The following is a 10,681-nucleotide window of genomic DNA, read 5'->3' on the forward strand; positions in this document are numbered from 1 at the left end:
ACATCACACACTGGGGCCTATCATGGGGAGGGGGGAGGGGGGAGGGATTGCATTGGGGAGTTATACATGATATAAATGATGAATTGATGGGTGCTGACGAGTTGATGGGTGCAGCACACCAACATGGCACAAATATACATATGTAACAAACCTGCATGTTATGCACATGTACCGTAGAACTTAAAGTATAATACAAAAATAATAATAATAATAAAATGAAAAAAAAAAAGATTGTGAGTAAATAGAGCTCCCACTGCTTCCCCACTTTACCCAGTGTCCATGTCTGAAGGCTCTAGGCCACCTTCCTCTTGGCCTCCTTCTCAACCTTTCTCTCCTCCATGGCTGAGATGTCCTGGTATTACTGGTATTGGGACATCAGGTTGTTCATGTTGCTCTCGGCCTTGGTGAACTCCATTTAGTCCATGCTCTTGCCCATGTGCCAGTGCAGAAAGGCTTTGCACCGAAACATGGCCGTGAACTACTCAGAGATGTGCTTGAACAGCTCCTGGATGGCCATGCTGTTGCTGATGAAGGTGTCAGACATTTATAGCCCCAGAAGTGGGATGTCACAGACAAGTGTTTTTACATGGTTGGGGATTCACTCAACAAGGTAGCTGCTGTTCTTGTTTTGGCATTAAGCATTTGCTCATCCAACTTCTTCATGGACATGTAGTCCATGAACACCGTGGCCACCGTTAGGCAGGGGTCTCAGGGAGCCATTATGTTCTTGGCATCAAACATTTGCTGGGTGAGCTCAGGCACTATCAGGACCTGGTAGTGCTGGCTGCCCTGGATGGTCAGCAGGGTAAAGCCAGGCATAAAGAAGTGCAGGTAGGGAATGGGACCATGTACTTAAGCGGCTTCTGCAGGTCAGCACTGAGTTGACTGGGGAAGCTTAGGCAGGTAGTGACCCCACTTACGGTGGCAGACACCAGGTGGTTCGGGTCACCATAGGTGAGTGTGGTTAGCTTTAGGGTTCGGAAGCAGACGTTATGGAGAGTTTCATTATCAATGCAATAGGTCATAGCTGTGTTTTCTACCAGTTGGTGAACTGAGAAGGTGATGTTTTAGGGCTCCACCCTCATATCTGACATCTTGCGAAAGGGCGCCACACTGAACATGTTCAAGATCCTGTCTGGATACTTCTCTGGGATCTTGCTGATGAGAAGGGTACCCCTCTCAGGCCCAGTCCCTGCTCCCAGGGAGTGGGTCAGCTGGAAACTCTGCAGGCAGTCACAGCTGTCAGCCTTCCTCCTCACAATGTCCAGCACCGAATCCACCAGCTCCGCACCTTCTGTGTAGTGCCCATTGGCACAGTTGTTTCCGGCACCACTGTGATGGAAGATGAAGTTGTCCAGCGGTAAGATCTGCCCGAAGGAGCCCGAGCACAGGAGAGTCCACGGTGCTGGGCTCCAGATCCATGAGCTCAGCGTGGGGCACATACTTGCCACTAGTGGTCTCATTGTAGTACACACTGATGCACTCCAGCAGCAGGTTGCTATCTCCATGCTAAGTGCCAGTAGGATCGCCCCGTAGAACTAGTTGCCAAACTGACCAGCCTGTAGGTGCACGATCTCTCTCAAGGTGGCAGCAGTGGGGATAAAGGCGGTAGGATAGTCACAGGAGCAGAGGCTCAGGCGTGCAGAGTGCTGGAATCCACTTTATATCTGGAGAGAACTATATACGATTTATAAACTGACCCTTTAAATTCAGATCCGATATCCTATATCTGTTGATGTGTTAATATTAGGTTGGTGCAAAAGCAATCGTGATTTTTGCCATCAAAATAACGGCAAAACTGCAATTACTTTTTGTATCAACCTAAATAACTCGGGAAAACCTTTAGATCACTACTTTTTGTTTATGAATAAATAATATTATTTTGCTACTTTATATGGGGATAAAATATATCTTAGTAATAAGGGATTTTTCTTCCCCAAAATACATCATCTTCATCTCCCTAAAGCCAAACTGTTTTACCAACTTCATTACGATTTGCATCGAGCAGTTTATTTTTCTTGCAAGGTCAGGCAATTCCTGTCTTCACTTGCTGATGGACAGATGCATATAGGAAAAGGCATTATGATTATTAATGAAGTGAAAGTAGTAATTATAGAAAGACAATCCTGAAGTAGTCTTCTGTATGGGAGTCCAATATGTCACACGAGTCTTCATTTAGAGTGACAAAATTATAATAGATTTTGGAAACTTTAATTTGCTTGTGCAGGCAATTTCAAATTAGCTGTTCTCTTTGTCTTTATTAGCTACATAGAGTTTCAAATAAAATCGTGTACTTACTACAACTTTTAAATCACAGGAAAGTTTTACTTGACCTGAAAAATAACATGGATCTATATATACCTTCACTGCTTATGTATGAAACAAAATGAAGTTAATCCTCTGAGAAATGAACTTCCCAGTGGCTTTGGCTCACTTTTCCTTTAATGATGATTCATGTAGTTTCAGAACTCCAAAGGTCACTAAACGTTGTGTCTGTGCAAATTTGAGAAGTCTGCCAGCTCAGAAGATAACTTGAGGCAGTTCTGTCATCCTCTTGTGTTACCAAAGGATCTGCAAATCTGTAAACATGAAGCTTCAGATTCCCCAAAATAATTTCTTCAAGGAGCAACAAGAAAACTGTAGTTGGAAAGATAAAATACAAAATAATGTTGACAATTACAAAAAAGATATATAGATGATTTCAGTAAATTAAAACAAAAGGGGAGTAAGCTCTTCATTAAACTTTTGGTATTTTTTTCTGATGTAGAGTATTAACATTCAACTTATTTTTACTTTGAAGAAATAGGACCTCTACGTCTGTGTGTGCATATGCGCACGTGTGTGCACACTTGCTCACGCGTGTGCACCTGTGTGGTGTGGTTTTGTAAAATTACCCTGATGATTCTAAGGCATTTCTCTCTTACCATCATCTCCCCATAATCATTGATATAATGTCTTATTTTCCTTTGAAGACAAGTTTGGAATATTGCAGAGGGAAAAAACATAAGCCCACAATATAGGCATGCTAGAATGAAAAAGCTCCTTTAGTTTACTGTATTTGTTTTTGTTTTTTTGTTTTTTGTTTTTTTTTTTGAGACGGAGTCTTGCTCTGTGGCCCAGGCTGGAGTGCAGTGGCCGGATCTCAGCTCACTGCAAGCTCCGCCTCCCGGGTTTACGCCATTCTCCTGCCTCAGCCTCCCAGTAGCTGGGACTACTACAGACGCCTGCCACCTCGCCCTGCTAGTTTTTTGTTTTTTTTAGTAGAGACGGGGTTTCACTGTGTTAGCCAGGATGGTCTCGATCTTCTGACCTCGTGATCCGCCCGTCTCGGCCTCCCAAAGTGCTGGGATTACAGGCTTGAGCCACCGCGCCCGGCCATGTTTACTATATTTGTAAGTAACAATTTAACCCTGTTATCAGGGTTAAACTATAAGCAGTTTCTAACTAAAAATAACCAAACTCAAATAAAAAATAGTAACATTTATGTGTAATAAATAATACCTAGTTCAATTATAAAATTTCTACTTGTAGAACTCTACTATAAAGTAATATACATACTACTTTCTACAGCAATAAAGAAAACGGATTGCAAATTTTAGTGTCTCATAAGTACATAATATTAAAAGTTTACCTTATAACTCTGTTCTATTTTTTTTCCTGATTGTGTCTTTTGTTGAATTAAAAAAAGTATCATTTCTATAATTTGGGGGTTGTTTTTACCCTTCACAAAATAATCATATTGGATTTGTTTTGGAGGGTTGTTTGTGCTTTCCTTTTAAATTGGCTCTAGATGATTTTCAGTGAGGCAAGTACCAGGGTACCCTACTCTTCCGTTGGTGGTAGTTGATTCTCTTGCTTTAACTGTTATTGTTAATGTATTTCACAAGGCATCTCCTTCTGCCTTAGTTCTTCTGCTACTTGCACTCTGATTTTTTAAACAACTCTATCATCTCCAGCACATCTGAGGGATAAGGCATATTCCCCCAATGATAGTGGTTCTTCATGGCCCTGGTTCTGAATCATGAGATCATGCCACGGTCGTAAGCACATCAGATCCTACAGGGGTGTGTGTGTGTGTGTGTGTTTATGCACGTGTGTAATGTATGGTGTGGTTTTATAAAACCCTCCAGAAAATTCTGAGGCATTTCTCTCTTTCCCCCACCTTCTCATAATCTTTGACATAATGTCTCATTTTTCTGTAAAGGTGAGAATTTCCTTGGCTAATCCTTAAATCTTCTTTTAACATTTGAGGACATGATTCTCCTCTTTTACAACTCTTTATGGTGCTGCCTTTTTAGGGACTCTCTTTTTTTCCCCGCTTTTGGAAATCCTTTCTCTAATCTACAGTACTTCTATACAAGTAAGAGGAATTAGAAGCATGCATCTCAATTAATGTCCTTTGTTGGGGACAGGCCCCCCAAAATCTAGCCATAAACTGGCCCCCAAATTGGCCATAAACAAAATGTCTGCAGCACTGTGACATGTTCATGATGGCCATTATGCCCACCCTGGAAGATTGTGAGTTTATCGGAATGAGGGCAAGGAACACCTGGCCCGCCCGGGCTGGGAAAACCCGCTTAAAGGCATTCTTAAGCCACAAACAAGCATGAGTGATCTGTGCCCTAAGGACATGCTCCTGCTGCGGTTAACTAGCCCAACCTGTTCCTTTATTTCCGCCCGTCCCTTCGTATCCCATTGGGATACTTTAGTTAATCCCATTTCCCATAAGGGACACTTTTAGTTAATCAAGTATCTATAGAAACAATGCTAATGACTGGCTTGCTGTTAATAAATAGGTGGGTAAATCTCTGTTCAGGTCTCTCAGCTCTGAAGGCTGTGAGACCCCTGATTTCCCACTTCACACCTCTCTATTTCTGTGTGTGTGTCATTAATTCCTCTAGCGCCGCTGGGTTAGGGTCTCCCTGACCGAGCTGGTCTCGGCAGTCCTTAGCATTAATATTGACAAACAGACAAAACACAGGAAACCATAAAATAACTCTGTAATTACCCCATTGGCACTGAGTTTGCTATTCTAGAGGGTCATAGGAAAGGTTTTCCTCAGTGGAACCAGAGTTCTCAATGGCATGTTGTGGTAACAATGCAGAGCTACTAAACAGAAATTTGGTTACAGGAACAGGTTTATCGCCTTTGCCTTGCATTTAAAAAGAGACATTTAAATCATTTATTTTCTCCTTTTGTTTTGGGCTTTTAAAACTCTTTGAAATATCCTTCAAGAATTCTCATTGGTCTAATTTTCTTCTTTACAAGTTCATTTACAATCTCTTGGAAGTCTTTCTGTTTTTGTTGTTGTTGTTGTTTGTTTGTTTGTTTGAGGCAGAGTCTCCCTCTGTCGCTCAGGCTAGAGTGCAGTGGTGCAATCTCGGATCACTGCAATCTCTGCCTCCCAGATTCAAGTGATTCTTGAACTCTAGCTGGGACTACAGGCATGGGCCATTACACCCGGTTAATTTTTGTATTTTTAGTAGAGACAGGGTTTCACCATGTTAGCCAGACTGGTCTTGAACTCTTTGCCTCAAGTAATCTGCCTGCCTCGGCCTCCCAAAGTTCTGGGATTACAGGCGTGAACCACTGCACCCGACCTGGAAGTCTTTTCTAATTCTTCCACTAGTGTCAGGCATTGCTTAACACATTTTTATCTTCTTTACTAAACTGTAAGCATATATGGAAGTCAACAAAATGTTATACATTCTTAACCTCTAACACTTAGCACTCTCTGAATAAATGACTGAAGAAACTATATTCCCATTTTTCTTAGATTATTTGTTCTCTTGACTTGTATTCTAACTTTTGTATTAGTTTCTTTTTACATATTTTAAAAGCCTCTACCCTTGTTCTTGGCAGTATGTTATTATATGTCATATGAGATACAGATATATAGATATATATACACATATATCAATAAATGGATCTATACATAGCTATGTATGTCACATGCCATATGCTTGGGTTTAGACTGTATTGCAAAGTATCTTTGTCATTGTCACTCATCATGTCTCATATATTTGATGTTCTTAAGATTAGAACCATGGTGGGAAAATAACATAAGGGATATGTAGTCAACCTTGGTTTACTTATATTTATTTCCTTAGCAGCACATTAAGCATGAGGATGCTGCTTCCATGCTTCACATCAACATCTTTAGTTATCTTTGCAATGTTTCTGGTAGCCACTAACTTTCTATGGTCTTAAAGAGAAAATGATGGCCTTAGCAAAAGCTTTTTTTAAAAAAAAAGATCTAAACATAATGACCATTGTTTCCATTTTTTTCTTTTAGTGTGTTTTACAATTTCTCTTGTTTATCAGACATGCATTGTGTGCCTAATTGGACTCCATCTGGTGTCTCATGTCATCTGCTATTATTTCTATGTGGTTTAAGCCTCTATATTTCTTAACAATTAATTTTAAGAAATGTTATTGCTACTTCAGCTTCCTTGTGTTAGTCATTTCACCTTTCTCTAGAGACATAAAAAACTCCATCAGGGTTGGTTCAAGAAAAATAAATCACAATCAAAGTCGAAGTTCCCAAGTATGACCAAAAATAATGGAAAACAAAAACGTATGAGACGGTGGAGGCCATCAAATTCAGGTGTGGAGTCAGAGAACCCAAGTCTGAATCTTGGCCCTAGGATGTATCAACGTGCACAAGTTACTGAACTGATGAACCTCCCTTTTCTCGTCTTCTTTTAATAATGAGGACGGCTTTTTCCATTATGCAGCAACCTTGTAAAGCTGCTTCCACTGGCTTGGCACTTACAAAATGCTTCAGTACAACTCAACACACAATTGTGTCATCACCGGGCCTGACCCTGGCAAGATAAAGGGGAAAAGGAATGCCCCTGGCCTCAGAATTCAGTCTCATCTGGCTCCCACCCTACCTTTGACCCTTTCCTTCAAATCATGGTGCCTTCCCAATAGATCACAAAGAATGCTGATGAGTGATGTTCTTCGGGTCTCATGTTGGAGAAAGTCTTGATGTGAGGTTGCAGATGAAGGTCTATGATTTGGAGAACATTCTATTAATAGAACTGTAAGCACAGATGGCCCAGAGTTCTTTTCAGGGACAGCTTTCTGAACCACATCCATGGCAGCTGGTTCACATGAGATGGTCTTTACCAGTGGAAGAAGGAATCAGGTGGCCTGGCTCAATTTCAATTGGGTGGCACCCTGTGAAATTAGATACTATTTAGCATATATTTGCTGGTTTGTGATACAGATTGTCTTGTGATTCTACAGCTCTTTCCTTACAAAAAAGCTTCACTTGCTTGCAGCTTAGCTAGATTACTGTCCTACTAGCTCCTACTTTCCTTCTATGTGATTAATGGCATTTATGTTTCAGATAAAGGTAAATTAAAACTAAAGATTAAAAGTAGAATTTGATTTAAAAACAGCGTGATGTGACATGAGACTATGGAATGAGCAAATACTCTACATGCTACCAATGTTGTTTGGCTGAAATTAACATCATATTCAACACTGCTCTTTGTCAATAGTCACTAGGTGAAAAAACAAAATCAGACAGGGAGAAGGCTCAGTGATGTCTGTAAATGAGATTCTTCTGTTGAGCTGGAGTAAGAGAATGGGCCTGCTTTGGTCTGTATGTGTCCTGTCAAAGTTTTGATGCTCAAATCCTAACCTCCAGGATGATGGTATTAGGAGATGGGCCTTTGTTAGCTGATTAGGTTTTCCCAATGTGGGTTGGGTGTCCGGAGACACCAAATCTACTGGCACTTCTTAGCTTCCAGAACTGTTAAAAATACATTTCTGTTCTTTATAAGCCACTCAGTTTATGATATCTTGTTGAAGCAACTGGAACACACTAAGACAGGGCCAATGGGATTTTTACTATCTTAAGTATTGATATGCTGAAGAGCTATTTTAAATACGGTAATAAAACAAAACCACAGCAACAACAAACTTTGCTGATGTTCTGTACTGGAAATGTCTTGTTTGCTGCAAGACTCACAGAACTTGCAAGCTGACATTTCTTCTGCCGTGAGATTTTTATGTTAACTGCTTGGTCCACAGGCTTGTTTTCTGCTCAGTATCTGCCACAGGATTCCTACTGCAGGCTCCGTTTGTGACCTGTGATTGATGGGGGCTGTGGTGATTGTGGATGGAGAAAAGGAGTCCTTGTTTATTGCTTTGTAAACTTGAATAATTTCCAGAATTACCTAGAAGAACTTACAAAAATTCACATTTCTCTCTTCACAATTCTGATTTTCTAAGTCCAGTGGGAAGCTTAGGAGTACATATTTTTATAAAGCTTCTTAGGTGAGTCTGTTTAGGTTGGTGCAAAAGTAATTGCGGGTTTTACCTTTACTTTCTACAGCAAAGTCCACAATTACTTTTGCACCAACCTAATAATAAAGAACCAGAATTAAAACCAGAAGATGTGCTTCTGGTCTTGCTTCTAGTAAGTAGATTCCGGCATTTTTATCTTGACCCCCATTCCTAGGAACTAAATCATGGGTAAGTTAGTTTAGTGCCCATGTCCTTTTTCTGACACTGCCTAGAAAACTTTAAAACTGTGCTATTCATGAAAAAATGCTCATCATCACTCGCCATCAGAGAGAATGCAAATCAAAACCACATGAGATACCATCTCACACAGTTAGAATGGCAATCATTAAGAAGTCCCGGAACAACAAGGTGTTCGGACAGAGGATGTGGAGAATAGACACTTCTTTACACTGTTGGTGGGAATTGTAAGCTAGTCTTCAACCATTATGGCAAAAACACGTATGGCAATTCCCCTCAGGATCTAGAACTAGATGTACCCATATGACCCCAGGCATCCAGCTCTGGTCACTCATACCCAAACGGATTATAAATTATTCTACTACAAGAACCACTGCAATCACGTATTGTTTAACCTTGCCAGCCACTATTCACACTACGCAAAGACTTGGATCACCCAATGTCCATCTGTGACAGACTGGATTAAGAAAATCGTGGCACATATACACCCACTCCGGAAATACTATCGAGCCTAAAAAAGGATGAGTTTGCGCGTCCTTGTAGGGACATGGATGCAGCTGGAACCATCATTCCTTAGCACACTATCAAGAACAAGAAACCCACAACACCAAAGAGAGATGTTCTCACTCATCGGTGGATATAGAGAAATGAGATACATGAAGAGAGGGGAACATCACGCTGGAGGCCTATCATAGGGAGGAGAGAGGAGGAGGGGAGGAGGGAGGCTTGCATTGGGGAGTTAGTAGATATAAACTGATGAATTGATGGGTGCTGAGAGTTGATGGGTCAGCCCAACTGGCATGAAGGTAATACATATGTAACAAACCTGCATTATGCCAATTGTACCTAGAACTTAAGTATAATAACAAAAAAAAAAAAAAAAAACTGTGCTATTGCCCGGGCCACAGGTGGGGCACATGCCGTGGTATCCCAGCCTCTGAGAGTGCAAGGTCGGGCGATCACTTGAGGCCAGGAATTTGAGACCAGCCTGGTCAACATGACAAAATCTTGTCTCTACTAAAAATACAAACATTAGCCAGGCATGGCAGTGTACACCTGTAATCCCAGCTATTTGGGAGGTTGAGGTAGGAGAATCGGGAGAGTCGCTTGAACGGAGGAAATGGAGTTTTCAGTGAGCTGAGAGTGCGCCTCTGCACTCCAGCCTGGGTGACAGAGTGAGACTCTGTCTCAAACACACACACACACACACTCTCACCACAAAACTGTGTGATTTACTTTGTTATCTCCAGTTGGCTTTCTCCGTATATTTTCACCTGGAAGAAAGTCCTAAACTTGAAATCCCAATACCCAGGGCCATATGGAGGGGACAGGATGCCTTGCTGCAGGTCTCTTTGGATATGCAGTCTTGCCTGCTCCTAGGTTCCCTGACACTGTCCTTGCTCTGTCTCCACCTGTCAGAACATCTACTTCTGTTATATTGGGTGTCTCTAACTTGAGCTTTCTGCACTACCACCTGTTGCCTGACAAATCCTGGCAAATTTAGACAGGATAGTGATCACCTGCAGCATGAGTTAAATAGATTTTTGCATTCACTCACTCCAGTCAATAAATTAGAAATTCTGGGAACTGGTCATAGGAATCTACATTTTTAACAAGTAGCCAAGTCTCTCTGATACAATTACTCCTGGGCCACACTCTAAGAAAAGGAACCTAGAACTAGATTCACTTCCCTAAGTTCAGTTCCTATCTTGTGGGCAGATCTTATTTTAAGTCTTAACTTAGGTAAGTCTCATCCATCCTGTTACAGTTAACACACCACCCATGTGTCTGTGTGATGAAATACACTAGCATTAAGTTAATCCAAATGTCACCTCTTCCAATTCTGATCTTCCCCACTGGAGATGTATCTTGCCCTCTCTTGGACTTTCATAGCTATTTGTTCATCTCTTTAGGTAGTCTTCATATCTCATTGTCTTGTATAGCCTTTTATCCAACTTAAGAGGTTTTGAACTTCTTGAGGCAGGTCTAGGTCTGGGTTTTCTCTGTTTTCAGCACTTGGCGCAGTGACACAGGCCTGGCACATAGGAGGTGACCAAAAATGCTTATTGAATAAAAGAGATATAGTGCTGGATGCTGCATTTGGAACTGGAGGTATAAGAAAGTCCTGTGATTTTCAGAGGTTTATTCTTTTCTTAGAAAGTAGTGATTTGGCCAGGCGCGG

At 41.2% G+C, this 10,681-nt stretch overlaps 1 pseudogene; it reads right to left on the reverse strand.

The window, feature by feature from the left end:
* Positions 1-598: 598 nt before the first annotated feature.
* On the reverse strand, positions 599-7,104 carry LOC108529394 (tubulin beta-4B chain pseudogene; annotated as a pseudogene).
* Between the last annotated feature and the right edge of the window lie 3,577 nt (positions 7,105-10,681).

This window comes from Rhinopithecus bieti, unplaced genomic scaffold (assembly GCF_001698545.2).
Source record: "Rhinopithecus bieti isolate Rb0 unplaced genomic scaffold, ASM169854v2 scaffold_6712, whole genome shotgun sequence".
NCBI classification, from domain to species: domain Eukaryota; kingdom Metazoa; phylum Chordata; class Mammalia; order Primates; family Cercopithecidae; genus Rhinopithecus; species Rhinopithecus bieti.